Source organism: Cherax quadricarinatus, chromosome 8 (assembly GCF_038502225.1).
Source record: "Cherax quadricarinatus isolate ZL_2023a chromosome 8, ASM3850222v1, whole genome shotgun sequence".
Taxonomy (NCBI): domain Eukaryota; kingdom Metazoa; phylum Arthropoda; class Malacostraca; order Decapoda; family Parastacidae; genus Cherax; species Cherax quadricarinatus.
The window spans coordinates 5,664,313-5,683,112 of NC_091299.1; the positions used below are offsets into that span (position 1 = coordinate 5,664,313).

Consider the following 18,800-nt stretch of genomic DNA (forward strand, 5'->3'; position numbering starts at 1 on the left):
TAGGTGAGTACAGGCAGACATGGATGACGAAGACAGGCAGACATGGATGACGAAGACAGGCAGACATGGATGACGAAGACAGGCAGACATGGATGACGAAGACAGGCAGACATGGATGACGAAGACAGGCAGACATGGATGACGAAGACAGGCAGACGAGCATGACGAACATGCACTGTCTGTAAAAAACATAACATTAGGGAAAGATGTGATAAAAGTTTACAAATGGAAAGCAGGAAAAAGTAAAGGGGAATTTTATAACGAAAATGCTGAAATTATCTAATCAAAGACAAGACCTGGAGTTTACCTGGAGAGAGTTCCGGGGGTCAACGCCCCAGCGGCCCGGTCTGTGACCAGGCCTCCTGGTGGATCAGAGCCTGATCAACCAGGCTGTTGCTGCTGGCTGCACGCAAACCAACGTACGAGCCACAGCCCGGCTGGTCAGGAACTGACTTTAGGTGCTTGTCCAGTGCCAGCTTGAAGACTGCCAGGGGTCTGTTGGTAATCCCCCTTATGTGTGCTGGGAGGCAGTTGAACAGTCTCGGGCCCCTGACACTTATTGTATGGTCTCTTAACGTGCTAGTGACACCCCTGCTTTTCATTGGGGGGATGTTGCATCGTCTGCCAAGTCTTTTGCTTTCGTAGTGAGTGATTTTCGTGTGCAAGTTCGGTACTAGTCCCTCTAGGATTTTCCAGGTGTATATAATCATGTATCTCTCCCGCCTGCGTTCCAGGGAATACAGGTTCAGGAACCTCAAGCGCTCCCAGTAATTTAGGTGTTTTATCTCCGTTATGCGCGCCGTGAAAGTTCTCTGTACATTTTCTAGGTCAACAATTTCACCTGCCTTGAAAGGTGCTGTTAGTGTGCAGCAATATTCCAGCCTAGATACAACAAGTGACCTGAAGAGTGTCATCATGGGCTTGGCCTCCCTAGTTTTGAAGGTTCTCATTATCCATCCTGTCATTTTTCTAGCAGATGCGATTGATACAATGTTATGGTCCTTGAAGGTGAGATCCTCCCGAACAATGGAACCAAGTTGGAAGAATTTTGATTTAGAAAAGTTAGGAGTCTGCAATAGAATTGTAGATGAGTGAAGCAACAACTCCCAGGTAGCGTCACTGTAGATGACGGAAGCAACAACTCCCAGGTAGCTTTACTGTAGATGAGTGAAGCAACAACTCCCAGGTAGCGTCACTGTAGATGAGTGAAGCAACAACTCCCAGGTAGCTTTACTGTAGATGAGGGAAGCAACAACTCCCAGGTAGCGTCACTGTAGATGAGTGAAGCAACAACTCCCAGGTAGCGTTACTGTAGATGACGGAAGCAACAACTCCCAGGTAGCGTTACTGTAGATGAGTGAAGCAACAACTCCCAGGTAGCGTTACTGTAGATGAGTGAAGCAACAACTCCCAGGTAGCGTTACTGTAGATGAGTGAAGCAACAACTCCCAGGTAGCGTCACTGTAGATGAGTGAAGCAACAACTCCCAGGTAGCGTTACTGTAGATGAGTGAAGCAACAACTCCCAGGTAGCGTTACTGTAGATGACGGAAGCAACAACTCCCAGGTAGCGTTACTGTAGATGACGGAAGCAACAACTCCCAGGTAGCGTTACTGTAGATGACGGAAGCAACAACTCCCAGGTAGCGTCACTGTAGATGAGTGAAGCAACAACTCCCAGGTAGCGTTACTGTAGATGACGGAAGCAACAACTCCCAGGTAGCGTCACTGTAGATGAGTGAAGCAACAACTCCCAGGTAGCGTCACTGTAGATGACGGAAGCAACAACTCCCAGGTAGCGTCACTGTAAATGAGTGAAGCAACAACTCCCAGGTAGCGTTACTGTAGATGAGTGAAGCAACAACTCCCAGGTAGCGTTACTGTAGATGAGTGAAGCAACAACTCCCAGGTAGCGTCACTGAAGAACAACTCCCAGGTAGCGTCACTGTAGAACAACTCCCAGGTAGCGTCACTGTAGAACAACTCCCAGGTAGCGTCACTGTAGATGACGGAAGCAACAACTCCCAGGTAGCGTCACTGTAGAACAACTCCCAGGTAGCGTCACTGTAGAACAACTCCCAGGTAGCGTCACTGTAGATGACGGAAGCAACAACTCCCAGGTAGCATCACTGTAGAACAACTCCCAGGTAGCGTCACTGTAGATGACGGAAGCAACAACTCCCAGGCAGCGTTACTGTAGAACAACTCCCAGGTAGCGTCACTGTAGATGACGGAAGCAACAACTCCCAGGTAGCGTCACTGTAGAACAACTCCCAGGTAGCGTCACTGTAGATGACGGAAGCAACAACTCCCAGGCAGCGTTACTGTAGATGAGTGAAGCAACAACTCCCAGGTAGCGTTACTGTAGAACAACTCCCAGGTAGCGTCACTGTAGATGACGGAAGCAACAACTCCCAGGTAGCGTCACTGTAGAACAACTCCCAGGTAGCGTCACTGTAGATGACGGAAGCAACAACTCCCAGGCAGCGTTACTGTAGATGACGGAAGCAACAACTCCCAGGCAGCGTTACTGTAGATGAGTGAAGCAACAACTCCCAGGTAGCGTCACTGTAGATGACGGAAGCAACAACTCCCAGGCAGCGTTACTGTAGATGAGTGAAGCAACAACTCCCAGGTAGCGTTACTGTAGATGACGGAAGCAACAACTCCCAGGCAGCGTTACTGTAGACGAGTGAAGCAACAACTCCCAGGTAGCTTTACTGTAGATGAGTGAAGCAACAACTCCCATAGCGACTGTAGATGAGTGAAGCAACAACTCCCAGGCAGCGTTACTGTAGATGAGTGAAGCAACAACTCCCAGGTAGCGTTACTGTAGATGACGGAAGCAACAACTCCCAGGTAGCGTTACTGTAGATGACGGAAGCAACAACTCCCAGGTAGCGTTACTGTAGACGAGTGAAGCAACAACTAGACTGTAGATGACGGAAGCAACAACTCCCAGGCAGCGTTACTGTAGACGAGTGAAGCAACAACTCACAGGCAGCGTTACTGTAGATGACGGAAGCAACAACTCACAGGTAGCGTTACTGTAGATGACGGAAGTAACAACTCCCAGGTAGCGTTACTGTAGATGACGGAAGCAACAACTCCCAGGCAGCGTTACTGTAGATGACGGAAGCAACAACTCCCAGGCAGCGTTACTGTAGATGACGGAAGCAACAACTCCCAGGCAGCGTTACTGTAGATGACGGAAGCAACAACTCCCAGGCAGCGTTACTGTAGACGAGTGAAGCAACAACTCACAGGCAGCGTTACTGTAGATGACGGAAGCAACAACTCCCAGGTAGCGTTACTGTAGATGACGGAAGCAACAACTCCCAGGCAGCGTTACTGTAGATGAGTGAAGCAACAACTCCCAGGTAGCGTTACTGTAGATGAGTGAAGCAACAACTCCCAGGTAGCGTTACTGTAGGTGAGTGAAGCAACAACTCCCAGGTAGCGTTACTGTAGATGAGTGAAGCAACAACTCCCAGGTAGCGTTACTGTAGGTGAGTGAAGCAACAACTCCCAGGTAGCGTTACTGTAGATGAGTGAAGCAACAACTCCCAGGTAGCGTCACTGTAGGTGAGTGAAGCAACAACTCCCAGGTAGCGTTACTGTAGATGAGTGAAGCAACAACTCCCAGGTAGCGTTACTGTAGATGACGGAAGCAACAACTCCCAGGTAGCGTTACTGTAGATGAGTGAAGCAACAACTCCCAGGTAGCGTTACTGTAGATGACGGAGGCAACAACTCCCAGGTAGCGTTACTGTAGATGACGGAAGCAACAACTCCCAGGCAGCGTCACTGTAGATGAGTGAAGCAACAACTCCCAGGTAGCGTCACTGTAGATGACGGAGGCAACAACTCCCAGGTAGCGTCACTGTAGATGAGTGAAGCAACAACTCCCAGGTAGCGTTACTGTAGATGACGGAAGCAACAACTCCCAGGTAGCGTCACTGTAGATGAGTGAAGCAACAACTCCCAGGTAGCGTCACTGTAGATGAGTGAAGCAACAACTCCCAGGTAGCGTCACTGTAGATGACGGAAGCAACAACTCCCAGGTAGCGTCACTGTAGATGACGGAGGCAACAACTCCCAGGTAGCGTCACTGTAGATGAGTGAAGCAACAACTCCCAGGTAGCGTCACTGTAGACGAGTGAAGCAACAACTCCCAGGTAGCGTCACTGTAGATGACGGAAGCAACAACTCCCAGGTAGCGTCACTGTAGATGACGGAAGCAACAACTCCCAGGTAGCGTTACTGTAGATGAGTGAAGCAACAACTCCCAGGTAGCGTCACTGTAGATGACGGAAGCAACAACTCCCAGGTAGCTTTACTGTAGATGAGTGAAGCAACAACTCCCAGGTAGCGTCACTGTAGATGACGGAAGCAACAACTCCCAGGTAGCGTTACTGTAGATGAGTGAAGCAACAACTCCCAGGTAGCGTCACTGTAGATGACGGAAGCAACAACTCCCAGGTAGCGTTACTGTAGATGAGTGAAGCAACAACTCCCAGGTAGCGTCACTGTAGATGACGGAAGCAACAACTCCCAGGTAGCGTCACTGTAGATGACGGAAGCAACAACTCCCAGGTAGCGTCACTGTAGATGAGTGAAGCAACAACTCCCAGGTAGCGTCACTGTAGATGACGGAAGCAACAACTCCCAGGTAGCGTCACTGTAGATGAGTGAAGCAACAACTCCCAGGTAGCGTCACTGTAGATGAGGGAAGCAACAACTCCCAGGTAGCGTCACTGTAGATGACGGAAGCAACAACTCCCAGGTAGCGTTACTGTAGATGACGGAAGCAACAACTCCCAGGTAGCGTCACTGTAGATGACGGAAGCAACAACTCCCAGGTAGCGTTACTGTAGATGAGTGAAGCAACAACTCCCAGGTAGCGTCACTGTAGATGACGGAAGCAACAACTCCCAGGTAGCGTCACTGTAGATGACGGAAGCAACAACTCCCAGGTAGCGTCACTGTAGATGAGGGAAGCAACAACTCCCAGGTAGCGTCAAATATAGGTTGGGAGTGGTTTTGAGTGGGTGTGGTTGAGTGAGACATACCTAGCATAGGCAAATAGGCCTACTACAGCGCTCCTTCATTTTTACTTCCTTATAACAAGGCCAGTTAGTGAAGTAGAATATATAACATAACAAGTCAGTGGAAAGAATCAAATAATAAGGACCAGCCAGCAAAGAGGAATGGAAAATAGTGTTAGCCAGTGATTCAAAATATCTGGCCACCTACACAAACACGTCTATATTCATCTTCTCATCCTTTACTATCTTTGACAACGTAACATTGTTCTCAAATTTTTCTTAAATATTTTTGCTGAAATACTAATTTGAACTATATTTATCGTGTAGATAATTACGTTGCTGCTCGTGTCATCTGTCACTGGATTTTTGTAACCATTATCACAGCCTCTTTATTCAGTAAGGTTAACAATCATTATTCTAACTTACATAACTTTCACCATAATTCACTCCATCACTGTCTTGCCAGAAGGGTGCTTTACACTACAGTTATAAAACTGCAACATTAACACCCCTCCTTCAGAGTGCAGACACTGTACTTCCCATCTCCAGGACTCAAGTCCGGCCTGCCGGTTTCCCTGAATCCCTTCATAAATGTTACGTTGCTCACACTCCAACAGCACGTAAAGTATTAAAAACCATTTGTCTCCATTCACTCTTATCAAATACGCTCACGCATGCTTGCTGGAAGTCCAAGCCCCTCGCACACAAAACCTCCTTTAGCCCTTCCCTCCAACCTTTCCTAGGCCGACCCCTACCCCGCCTTCCCTCCACTACAGATTTATTCACTATCGAAGTCATTCTGTTTCGTTCCATTCTCTCTACATGTCCGAACCACCTCAACAACCCTTCCTCAGCCCTCTGAACAACAGTTTTGTTAATCCCGCACCTCCTCCTAACTTCCAAACTACGAATTCTCTGCATTATATTCACACCACATATTGCCCTCAGACATGACATCTCCACTGCTTCCAGCCTTCTCCTCGCTGCAACATTCATCACCCATGCTTCACACCCATATAAGAGCTTTGGTACAACTATACTCTCGTACATTCCCCTCTTTGCTTCCAAGGGCAAAGTTCCTTGTCTCCACAGCCTCCTAAGTGCACCATTCACCCTTTTCCCCTCATCAATTCTATGATTCACCTCATCCTTCATAGATCCATCCGCTGACACGTCCACTCCCAAATATCTGAATACATTCACCTCCTCCATACTCTCTCCCTCCAATCTGATATCCAATCTTTCGTCACCTAATCTTTTTATCCTCATAACCTTACTTTTTCCTATGTTCACTTTTAATTTTCTTCTTTTACATACCCTACCAAATTCATCCACCAACCTCTGCAACTTCTCTTCAGAATCTCCCAAGAGTACAGTGTCATCAGCAAAAAGCAACTGTGACAACTCCCACTTTGTGCTTGATTCTTTAACTTTTAACTCCACACCTCTTGCCAAGACCCTCGCATTCTTACAATCTCATCTATAAATACATGTATACTGAACAACCACGGTGACATAACGCATCCTTGTCTAAGGCCTACTCTTACTGGGAAATAATCTCCCACTCTCCTACATACTCTAACCTGAGCCTCACTATCCTTGTAAAAACTCTTCACTGCTTTCAGTAACCTACCTCCTATACCATATATCTGCAACACACACACACTATAGGCCTAGTACACAAATAACCCGCACATAAAAGACAGAAGCTTACGACGACGTTTCGGTCCGACTTGGACCATTGACTTTGTCAATGGTCCAAGTCGGACCGAAACGTCGTCGTAAGCTTCTGTCTTTTATGTGCGGGTTATTTGTGTATCGTTCCAGTCACGGTATTGTGCCTTTTTGTTATTTATAGGCCTAGTGTCTAATCGACATGTGCCTAGGACAAAATGGTAACTAACTAACCAACTAACATCTGCCACACTACCCCCCTATCCACCCTGTCATATGCCTTTTCCAAATCCATAAATGCCTTATCTAAATACTGTTCACCTATATGTTTCACTCTAAACACTTGGTCCACGCACCCCCTCCCTTGTTCATCTGCTATCCTATTCTCCGTCTTACTCTTAATTCTTTCAATAATAACTCTACCATACACATTACCAGGTATACTCAACAGACTTATCCCCCTATAATTTTTGCACTCTCTTTTGTCCCCTTTGCCTTTATACAAAGGAACTATGCATGCTCTCTGCCACTCCTTAGGTACCTTACATAAGTAGTCTAATAAAACACTTGTGTTTAAGAGTAATAAAGCTAACCCTTAATGACCTGCCATCATGTCATAGTGACCTGCCGTCCTGTCATAATGACCTGCCGTCCTGTCATAATGACCTGCCGTCCTGTCATAGTGACCTGCCGTCCTGTCATAATGACCTGCCGTCCTGTCATAGTGACCTGCCATCCTGTCATAATGACCTGCCGTCCTGTCATAGTGACCTGCCGTCTTGTCATAATGACCTGCCATCCTGTCATAGTGAACTGCCATCCTGTCATAGCGACCTGCCGTCCTCTCATAATGACCTGCCGTCCTCTAATAATGACCTGCCGTCTTGTCATAATGACCTGCCATCCTGTCATAGTGACCTGCCGTCCTGTCATAATGACCTGCCATCCTGCCATAGTGACCTGCCATCCTGTCATAATGACCTGCCGTCCTGTCATAGTGACCTGCCGTCCTGTCATAGTGACCTGCCGTCCTGTCATAGTGACCTGCCATTCTGTCATAATGACCTGCCGTCCTGTCATAGTGACCTGCCGTCTTGTCATAATGACCTGCCATCCTGTCATAGTGACCTGCCGTCCTGTTATAGTGACCTGCCGTCCTGTCATAGTGACCTGCCGTCTTGTCATAATGACCTGCCGTCCTGTCAGAGTGACCTGCCGTCCTGTCATAGTGACCTGCCGTCTTGTCATAATGACCTGCCGTCCTGTCATAGTGACGTGCCGTCTTGTCATAATGACCTGCCGTCCTGTCATAGTGATCTGCCGTCCTGTCATAATGACCTGCCGTCCTGTCATAGTGACCTGCCGTCTTGTCATAATGACCTGCCGTCCTGTCATAGTGACGTGCCGTCTTGTCATAATGACCTGCCGTCCTGTCATAGTGACCTGCCGTCCTGTCATAATGACCTGCCGTCCTGTCATAGTGACCTGCCGTCTCGTCATAATGACCTGCCGTCCTGTCATAATGACCTGTCATAGTGACGTGCCGTCTTGTCATAATGACCTGCCGTCCTGTCATAGTGACCTGCCGTCCTGTCATAATGACCTGCCGTCCTGTCATAGTGACCTGCCGTCTTGTCATAATGACCTGCCGTCCTGTCATAGTGACCTGCCGTCCTGTCATAGTGACCTGCCGTCCTGTCATAATGACCTGCCGTCTTGTCATAATGACCTGCCGTCCTGTCATAGTGACCTGCCATCCTGTCATAGTGACCTGCCGTCTTGTCATAATGACCTGCCGTCCTGTCATAGTGACCTGCCGTCCTGTCATAGTGACCTGCCGTCCTGTCATAGTGACCTGCCGTCCTGTCATAATGACCTGCCGTCCTGTCATAGTGACCTGCCGTCCTGTCATAATGACCTGCCGTCCTGTCATAGTGACCTGCCGTCTTGTCATAATGACCTGCCATCCTGTCATAGTGACTTGCCATCCTGTCATAGTGACCTGCCGTCTTGTCATAATGACCTGCCGTCCTGTCATAGTGACCTGCCGTCCTGTCATAGTGACCTGCCATCCTGTCATAATGACCTGCCGTCCTGTCATAGTGACCTGCCATCCTGTCATAGTGACCTGCCGTCTTGTCATAATGACCTGCCATCCTGTCATAGTGACTTGCCATCCTGTCATAGTGACCTGCCGTCTTGTCATAATGACCTGCCATCCTGTCATAGTGACTTGCCATCCTGTCATAGTGACCTGCCGTCTTGTCATAATGACCTGCCGTCCTGTCATAGTGACCTGCCGTCCTGTCATAATGACCTGCCATCCTGTCATAATGACCTGCCGTCCTGTCATAGTGACCTGCCGTCCTGTCATAGTGACCTGCCGTCTTGTCATAATGACCTGCCATCCTGTCATAGTGACCTGCCATCCTGTCATAATGACCTGCCATCCTGTCATAGTGACCTGCCATCCTGTCATAGTGACCTGCCATCCTGTCATAGTGACCTGCCATCCTGTCATAGTGACCTGCCATCCTGTCATAGTGACCTGCCATCCTGTCATAGTGACCTGCCATCATACATCTGATATACAACAACTTCCAGTGTCAGTCGATGTGTTTACTTATCACTAAGCTCTTCCAGTTATTTATCAACTTTTCTCTGATGACTTTTATCAATATTTTTATAACGACAATTGTTGCTGAAACAGGCCTACCGTTTAAAGGGTATTCCATATACTTTTTTTTGTAAATACTGGCACACTGTTTGTAATCTTTTCCACTGATCTGCCACTTTGATTTTTCGGAGTGAAATAAAATGTTCCCAAAGAAAATAACTCAGTTTTTCTTCCCATTCTTTATATAACTAATAATGTTGTCTCATCTGGTCTTCTTGATTTTTATTTTGTTAACATTCAGTAATAATTTCTTAATTACCTCTTCAGTTATCTTACTATCCGCTTAAGTCAATTATTTGTTTGGCATTACTGTTGTCTTCAGCAAGTTGTCTCTAGCAGATTGTCTCCAACAGGTTGTCTCCAGCAGGGTGTTTCCAGCAGGTTGTCTCCAACAGGTTGTCTCCAGCAGGGTGTTTCCAGCAGGTTGTCTCCAGCAGATTGTCTCCAGCAGGGTGTTTCCAGCAGGTTGTCTCCAGCAGATTGTCTCCAGCAGATTGTCTCCAGCAGATTGTTTCTAGCAGGTTGTCTCCAACAGGTTGTCTCCAGCAGATTGTCTCCAGCAGGCTGTCTCCAGCAGATTGTTTCTAGCAGGTTGTCTCCAGCAGGGTGTTTCCAGCAGGTTTTCTCCAGCAGGGTGTTTCCAGCAGGTTGTCTCCAGCAGGGTGTTTCCAGCATGTTGTCTCCAGCAGGTTGTCTCCAGCAGGTTGTCTCCAGCAGGTTGTCTCCAGCAGGTTGTCTTCAGCAAGTTGTCTCTAGCAGATTGTCTCCAACAGGTTGTCTCCAGCAGGTTGTCTCCAGCAGGGTGTTTTCAGCAGGTTGTCTCCAGTAGGCTGTCTCCAGCAGGTTGTCTCCAGCAGGCTGTCTCCAGCAGGTTGTCTCCAGCAGGTTGTCTCCAGCAGGTTGTCTCCAGCAGGTTGTCTCCAGCAGGTTGTCTCCAGCAGGTTGTCTCCAGCAGGCTGTCTCCAGCAGGATGTTTCCAGCAGGTTGTCTCCAGCAGGTTGTCTCCAGCAGGTTGTCTCCAGCAGGTTGTCTCCAGCAGGCTGTCTCCAGCAGGGTGTCTCCAGCAGGTTGTCTCCAGCAGGTTGTCTCCAGCAGGTTGTCTCCAGCAGGTTGTCTCCAGCAGGCTGTCTCCAGCAGGATGTTTCAAGCAGGTTGTCTCCAGCAGGTTGTCTCCAGCAGGTTGTCTCCAGCAGGTTGTCTCCAGCAGGCTGTCTCCAGCAGGGTGTTTCCAGCAGGTTGTCTCCAGCAGGTTGTCTCCAGCAGGTTGTCTCCAGCAGGGTGTTTCCAGCAGGTTGTCTCCAGCAGGTTGTCTCCAGCAGGCTGTCTCCAGCAGGGTGTTTCCAGCAGGTTGTCTCCAGCAGGTTGTCTCCAACAGGTTGTCTGCAGCAGATTGTCTCCAGCAGGCTGTCTCCAGCAGGTTGTCTCCAGCAGGCTGTCTCCAGCAGGTTGTCTCCAGCAGGCTGTCTCCAGCAGATTGTCTCCAGCAGGTTGTCTCCAGCAGATTGTCTCCAGCAGGTTGTCTCCAGCAGGCTGTCTCCAGAAGGGTGTTTCCAGCAGGTTTACTCCAGCAGGTTGTGTCCAGCAGGTTGTCTCCAGCAGGCTGTCTCCAGCAGGTTGTCTCCAGCAGGTTGTCTCCAGCAGGTTGTCTCCAGCAGGTTGTCTCCAGCAGGCTGTCTCCAGCAGGGTGTTTCCAGCAGGTTGTCTCCAGCAGGTTGTCTCCAGCAGGTTGTCTCCAGCAGGCTGTCTCCAGCAGGGTGTTTCCAGCAGGTTGTCTCCAGCAGGTTGTCTCCAGCAGGTTGTCTCCAGCAGGTTGTCTCCAGCAGGCTGTCTCCAGCAGGTTTCTTCAGTAAAGATTCCCATATGTTGCATAAGTGTCTCAATTCTTCAACTTGTCGGTTTTCTAAAGCATTCATCACACACACAGGCACCAGGGTGTTCGGCAACTGATGTGGGTCGCATCCCGGGAAAGAGGATCAAAGGAGCCCAGTCGAAATAAGCCAGACATTTTAGGTTATCCTGTGTTACTAATAAGATCTTATATAGCGTTGTTTACATGTTATCACTCGGCCTAGGCTTCTCTAACTCGTGCAGGGCGCCTGGACCCCCCTCTCCTGCCCAAGGGGCACGACACCTCTCCCTCTCCCCTGGGGGCCCGCCCCTTCCCCTGGTTTTAGGGGTCTGCCCCCTCCCCTCTCCCCCTCACCTTGGTAATTACCTCCAGCGTAGTCCTCAGTATCAAAACTCACTCGCTCAAAGGCGGCTAGTAAACAAGTCATTAATCTTCAACACAAGCGATATTGATTCAATGGTCGCGCATCGCAAAGGTTGTGTTAATCTGGATCAAGACCTTGGTCGCTCACCCCAGGAACACAGGTGGGACTTTCACCCTTACTGTTCTTCACGTCGCAACCATTCAACAGGAACGTCCATCTAACACCAAAGAGGAAATTGTGCGCCGTGTTTGTGTGAGAGCGAGGTGTAGCATGGAGGGAGGGAGGGGCACAGTCTATGGGACTTTTATCCAGGTGTTTCCATATTGACGCTAAGTGTATGATTAATGGTGGTACCCCGGCTGTTGTTGTTATTGCAGCTAACAGGGGGAAAAAATCACCTGGCATAGTTCTTGGCCATGTTGACTGGCTCAGTGGTGTCGGTGGTGGCGTTTGTTTTATGGGGAAGAGGCCACAAGAAGCTACATTAATGTACACACGCTGGGAGAGTGATACTTGATGATGCTGTCCACAGAAGTGTAACCGCTGTTTTACCTCTCAGACACTACTGTGTCTGGGTGTGACTTGTATATGGTCCAAGTAGGACCGAAACGTCGTCATAAGCCTCAGTCTTCTATGTGTGGGTCATGTGAATATTGTTCCAGTCGCGGTATTGTGACTTCTTGTTCTTTCTGGGTGTGTGGCATTACCACTGTGTCTCTGCGCATATATTAACTTTCTGGGTGTGTAGCATTACCACTGTGTCTCTGCGCATATATTAACTTTCTGAGTGTGTAGCATTACCACTGTGTCTCTGCGCATATATTAACTTTCTGAGTGTGTGGCATTACCACTGTGTCTCTGCGCATATATTAACTTTCTGAGTGTGTAGCATTACCACTGTGTCTCTGCGCATATATTAACTTTGTTCACTGGGAGTTAACTGCGCAGCACAAACCGGAAAACTTCAGTAGTTATTAAAGAAATAAAACAAAGTACTTCAACAATAAAACAAGACACTTCAACAATAAAACAAGACACTTCAACAATAAAACAAGACACTTCAACAATTAAACAAGACACTTCAACAATTAAACAAGACACTTCAACAATAAAACAAGACACTTCAACAATTAAACAAGACACTTCAACAATAAAACAAGAAACTTCAACAATAAAACAAGACACTTCAACAATTAAACAAGACACTTCAACAATAAAACAAGACACTTCAACAATTAAACAAGACACTTCAACAATAAAACAAGAAACTTCAACAATAAAACAAGACACTTCAACAATTAAACAAGACACTTCAACAATTAAACAAGACACTTCAACAATAAAACAAGACACTTCAACAATTAAACAAGACACTTCAACAATAAAACAAGAAACTTCAACAATAAAACAAGACACTTCAACAATTAAACAAGACACTTCAACAATAAAACAAGAAACTTCAACAATAAAACAAGACACTTCAACAATTAAACAAGACACTTCAACAATTAAACAAGACACTTCAACAATAATTGCTTGTTCTCTCAAGGCTGGAATATTGATGTACAATAACTGCCCCTTTCAAAGCAGGTAATATTGCAGATGTACGATATAGCACCTAAATTACCTGGAATTTTTGAAATCCCTTGATTTGTATTCTCTGGAATGCAGGCGAGAAAGATACATGATAATATACGTTTGCAAAATCCAAAAGGGGCTACTACCAAATTTACACATGAAAATCACTCCCTATGAAAGCAAAAGACTCAGCAGGAGATGCAACATTCCCCCAATGAAAAGCAGGAGCGCCACGAGTACATTGAGAGACAACACAATAAGTGTCAGGGGTCCAAGACTGTTCAACTGCCTCCCAGCATACATAAGGAGGATTACCAATAGACCCCTGGCTGTCTTGAAGAAGGCACTGGACAGGCACCTAAAGTCAGTACCTGATCGGCCAGTTTGCGTGTGGCCAGAAGTAACAGCCTGGTTGATCAGGTCATGATCCCCGAAACCATCTCCAGGTATACTTAACCTAAAAAGACTCTTCCGTCCAGGTAATTCGCTCAATTGTTTGTATTAAAAAGCCGTCTGGGTCTACCTCGAGGAAATGTAAGAGAATTGATTCTTCCACGTTACACCAGATGATGGTGGCACAGTGGTCAGGAGTGTCTCCTGACACTAGTCTCCTGACACTGGCCTTCTGACACTGGTCTCCTGACACTGCTCTTCTGACACTGGTCTCCTGACACTATCTCCTGAGGCGCACATCAATCAGATAACTGCTGCAGCATACGGGCGCCTGGCAAACCTACGGATAGCGTTCCGATACCTCAGTAAGGATTCGTTTAAGACTCTGTACACCATCTACGTCAGGCCCATACTGGAGTATGCAGCACCAGTTTGGAATCCACACCTAGTCAAGCACGTCAAGAAATTAGAGAAAGTGCAAAGGTTTGCAACAAGACTAGTCCCAGAGCTACGGGGATTGTCCTATGAAGAAAGGTTGAGGGAAATCGGCCTGACGACACTGGAGGCCAGGAGGGTCAGGGGAGACATGATAACGACATATAAAATACTGCGCGGAATAGACGAGGTGGACAAAGACGGGATGTTCCAGAGATGGGACACAGACACAAGAGGTCACAATTGGAAGTTGAAGACTAAGATGAATCAAAGGGATGTTAGGAAGTATTTCTTCAGTCATAGAGTAGTCAGGCCATGGAATAGCCTAGAAAGTGATGTGGTGGAGGCAGGAACCATACATAGTTTTAAGGCGAGGTATGATAGAGCTCATGGGGCAGGGAGAGAGAGGACCTAGTAGCAATCAGCGAAGAGGCGGGGCCAGGAGCTGTGACTCGACCCCTGCAACCACAAATAGGTGAGTACAAATAGGTGAGTACTAGTCTCCTGACACTGCTCTTATGACACTGGTCTCCTGACACTAGTCTCCTGACACTGGCCTTCTGACACTGGTCTCCTGACACTGCTCTTCTGACACTGGTCTCCTGACACTGCTCTTCTGACACTGGTCTCCTGACACTAGTCTCATGACACTGGCCTTCTGACACTGGTCTCCTGACACTGCTCTTGACACTGGTCTCCTGACACTGGCCTTCTGACACTGGTCTCCTGACACTGCTCTTCTGACACTGGTCTCCTGACACTGCTCTTCTGACACTGGTCTCCTGACACTGGTCTCCTGACACTGGCCTTCTGACACTGGTCTCCTGACACTGCTCTTCTGACACTGGTCTCCTGACACTGCTCTTCTGACACTGGTCTCCTGACACTAGTCTCATGACACTGGTCTTCTGACACTGGTCTCCTGACACTGCTCTTGACACTGGTCCCTGACACGGGCCTTCTGACACTGGTCTCCTGACACTGCTCTTCTGACACTGGTCTCCTGACACTGCTCTTCTGACACTAGTCTCATGACACTGGTCTTCTGACACTGGTCTCCTGACACTGCTCTTGACACTGGTCTCCTGACACTGGCCTTCTGACACTGGTCTCCTGACACTGCTCTTCTGACACTGGTCTCCTGACACTGCTCTTCTGACACTGGTCTCCTGACACTAGTCTCATAACACTGGTCTTCTGACACTGGTCTCCTGACACTGGTCTCCTGACGCTAGTCTCCTGACACTGGCCTTCTGACACTGGTCTCCTGACACTGCTCTTCTGACACTGGTCTCCTGACACTGCTCTTCTGACACTGGTCTCCTGACACTGGTCTCCTGACACTGGCCTTCTGACACTGGTCTCCTGACACTGCTCTTCTGACACTGATCTCCTGACACTGCTCTTATGACACTGATCTCCTGACACTGCTCTTCTGACACTGGCCTTCTGACACTGATCTCCTGACACTGCTCTTCTGACACTGGCCTTCTGACACTGGTCTCCTGACACTGCTCTTCTGACACTGGCCTTCTGACACTGGTCTCCTGACACTGCTCTTCTGACACTGGTCTCCTAACACTGGTCTCCTGACACTGGCCTTCTGACACTAGTCTCCTGACACTGCTCTTCTGACACTGGTCTCCTGACACTGCTCTTGACACTGGTCTCCTGACATTGGTCTCCTGACACTGGTCTCCTGACACTGCTCTTCTGAAACTGGTCTCCTAACACTGGTCTCCTGACACTGGCCTTCTGACACTGGTCTCCTGACACTGCTCTTCTGACACTGGTCTCCTGACACTGCTCTTCTGACACTGGTCTCCTGACACTGGCCTTCTGACACTGGTCTCCTGACACTGCTCTTCTGACACTGGTCTCCTGACACTGCTCTTCTGACACTGGTCTCCTGACACTGCTCTTCTGACACTGGTCTCCTGACACTGCTCTTCTGACACTGGTCTCCTGACACTGCTCTTCTGACACTGGTCTCCTGACACTGCTCTTCTGACACTGGTCTCCTGACACTGGTCTCCTGACACTGGCCTTCTGATACTGGTCTCCTGACACTGCTCTTCTGATACTGGTCTCCTAACACTGGTCTCCTGACACTGGCCTTCTGACACTGGTCTCCTGACACTGCTCTTCTGATACTGGTCTTCTGACACTGGTCTCCTGACACTGGTCTCCTGAGTTAGTTTAATATGTTTATTATGCACCCCATACCCATCCTGTGGGCGGTAGTCAAAAGATTACAGAGGTACATAATGGGTCCAGGGACTGTACCTCAACATTACGAAGGTACATAATGGGTCCAGGGACTGTACCTCAACATTACGAAGGTACATAATGGGTCCAGGGACTGTACCTCAACATTACGAAGGCACATAATGGGTCCAGGGACTGTACCTCAACATTACGAAGGTACATAATGGGTCCAGGGACTGTACCTCAACATTACGAAGGTACATAATGGGTCCAGGGACTGTACCTCAACATTACGAAGGTACATAATGGGTCCAGGGACTGTACCTCAACATTACGAAGGTACATAATGGGTCCAGGGACTGTACCTCAACATTACGAAGGTACATAATGGGTCCAGGGACTGTACCTCAACATTACGAAGGTACATAATGGGTCCAGGGACTGTACCTCAACATTCGAAGGTACATAATGGGTCCAGAGACTGTACCTCAACATTACAAAGGTACATAATGGGTCCAGGGACTGTACCTCAACATTACGAAGGTACATAATGGGTCCAGGGACTGCACCTCAACATTACGAAGGTACATAATGGGGCCAGGGACTGTACCTCAACATTACGAAGGTACATAATGGGTCCAGGGACTGTACCTCAACATTACGAAGGTACATAATGGGTCCAGGGACTGTACCTCAACATTACGAAGGTACATAATGGGTCCAGGGACTGTACCTCAACATTACGAAGGTACATAATGGGTCCAGGGACTGGGCCCCAAAGTTTGGTCTACTTTATTTCTTTACTTCAATAAAACATTAACAGTGAAGGTACATACCGTGTAAGTAAGTCAATTGGCGTGAAAACCTCAAGAAATTTGATATCTTTGGGTCTCTGCGCGATCCGTTAATAGTAACTTTAAACTGCACAACCCCAGCCTCGTGTAAGTCAGTGTAGGCGAGGATATTATTCTAAAGTGTCAGTGTAGGCCAGGATATTATTCTAAAGTGTCAGTGTAGGACAGGATATTATTCTAAAGTATCAGTGTAGGCCAGGATATTATTCTAAAGTGTCAGTGTAGGCCAGGATATTATTCTAAAGTGTCAGTGTAGGCCAGGATATTATTCTAATCTGTCAGTGTAGGCCAGGATATTATTCTAAAGTATCAGTGTAGGCCAGGATATTATTCTAAAGTATCAGTGTAGGCCAGGATATTATTCTAAAGTATCAGTGTAGGCCAGGATATTATTCTAAAGTATCAGTGTAGGCGAGGATATTATTCTAAAGTATCAGTGTAGGCGAGGATATTATTCTAAAGTGTCAGTGTAGGCCAGGATATTATTCTAAAGTGTCAGTGTAGGCCAGGATATTATTCTAAAGTGTCAGTGTAGGCCAGGATATTATTCTAAAGTGTCAGTGTAGGCGAGGATATTATTCTAAAGTGTCAGTGTAGGCCAGGATATTATTCTAAAGTGTCAGTGTAGGCCAGGATATTATCCTAAAGTGTCAGTGTATGCCAGGATATTATTCTAAAGTGTCAGTGTAGGCGAGGATATTATTCTAAAGTGTCAGTGTAGGCCAGGATATTATTCTAATCTGTCAGTGTAGGCCAGGATATTATTCTAAAGTGTCAGTGTAGGCCAGGATATTATTCTAAAGTATCAGTGTAGGCCAGGATATTATTCTAAAGTGTCAGTGTAGGCGAGGATATTATTCTAAAGTGTCAGTGTAGGCCAGGATATTATTCTAATCTGTCAGTGTAGTCCAGGATATTATTCTAATCTGTCAGTGTAGGCCAGGATATTATTCTAAAGTGTCAGTGTAGGCAAGGATATTATTCTAATCTGTCAGTGTAGTCCAGGATATTATTCTAATCTGTCAGTGTAGTCCAGGATATTATTCTAAAGTGTCAGTGTAGGCCAGGATATTATTCTAATCTGTCAGTGTAGGCCAGGATATTATTCTAAAGTATCAGTGTAGGCCAGGATATTATTCTAAAGTGTCAGTGTAGGCCAGGATATTATTCTAAAGTGTCAGTGTAGGCCAGGATATTATTCTAAAGTGTCAGTGTAGTCCAGGATATTATTCTAAAGTGTCAGTGTAGGCCAGGATATTATTCTAAAGTATCAGTGTAGGCCAGGATATTATTCTAAAGTGTCAGTGTAGGCCAGGATATTATTCTAAAGTATCAGTGTAGGCCAGGATATTATTCTAAAGTGTCAGTGTAGGCCAGGATATTATTCTAAAGTGTCAGTGTAGTCCAGGATATTATTCTAAAGTGTCAGTGTAGGCCAGGATATTATTCTAAAGTATCAGTGTAGGCCAGGATATTATTCTAAAGTGTCAGTGTAGGCCAGGATATTATTCTAAAGTGTCAGTGTAGTCCAGGATATTATTCTAATCTGTCAGTGTAGGCCAGGATATTATTCTAAAGTATCAGTGTAGGCCAGGATATTATTCTAAAGTGTCAGTGTAGGCCAGGATATTATTCTAATCTGTCAGTGTAGGCCAGGATATTATTCTAAAGTGTCAGTGTAGGCCAGGATATTATTCTAATCTGTCAGTGTAGTCCAGGAT

General features: G+C 47.1%; 1 protein-coding gene across 1 annotated transcript in view; it reads right to left on the reverse strand.

Moving 5' to 3' along the window:
* Positions 1-18,800, reverse strand: part of LOC138852395 (insulin-like growth factor 1 receptor) — a 448,761-nt gene that overhangs the window by 342,422 nt on the left and 87,539 nt on the right. The gene's annotated exons all lie outside the window — the stretch shown is intronic.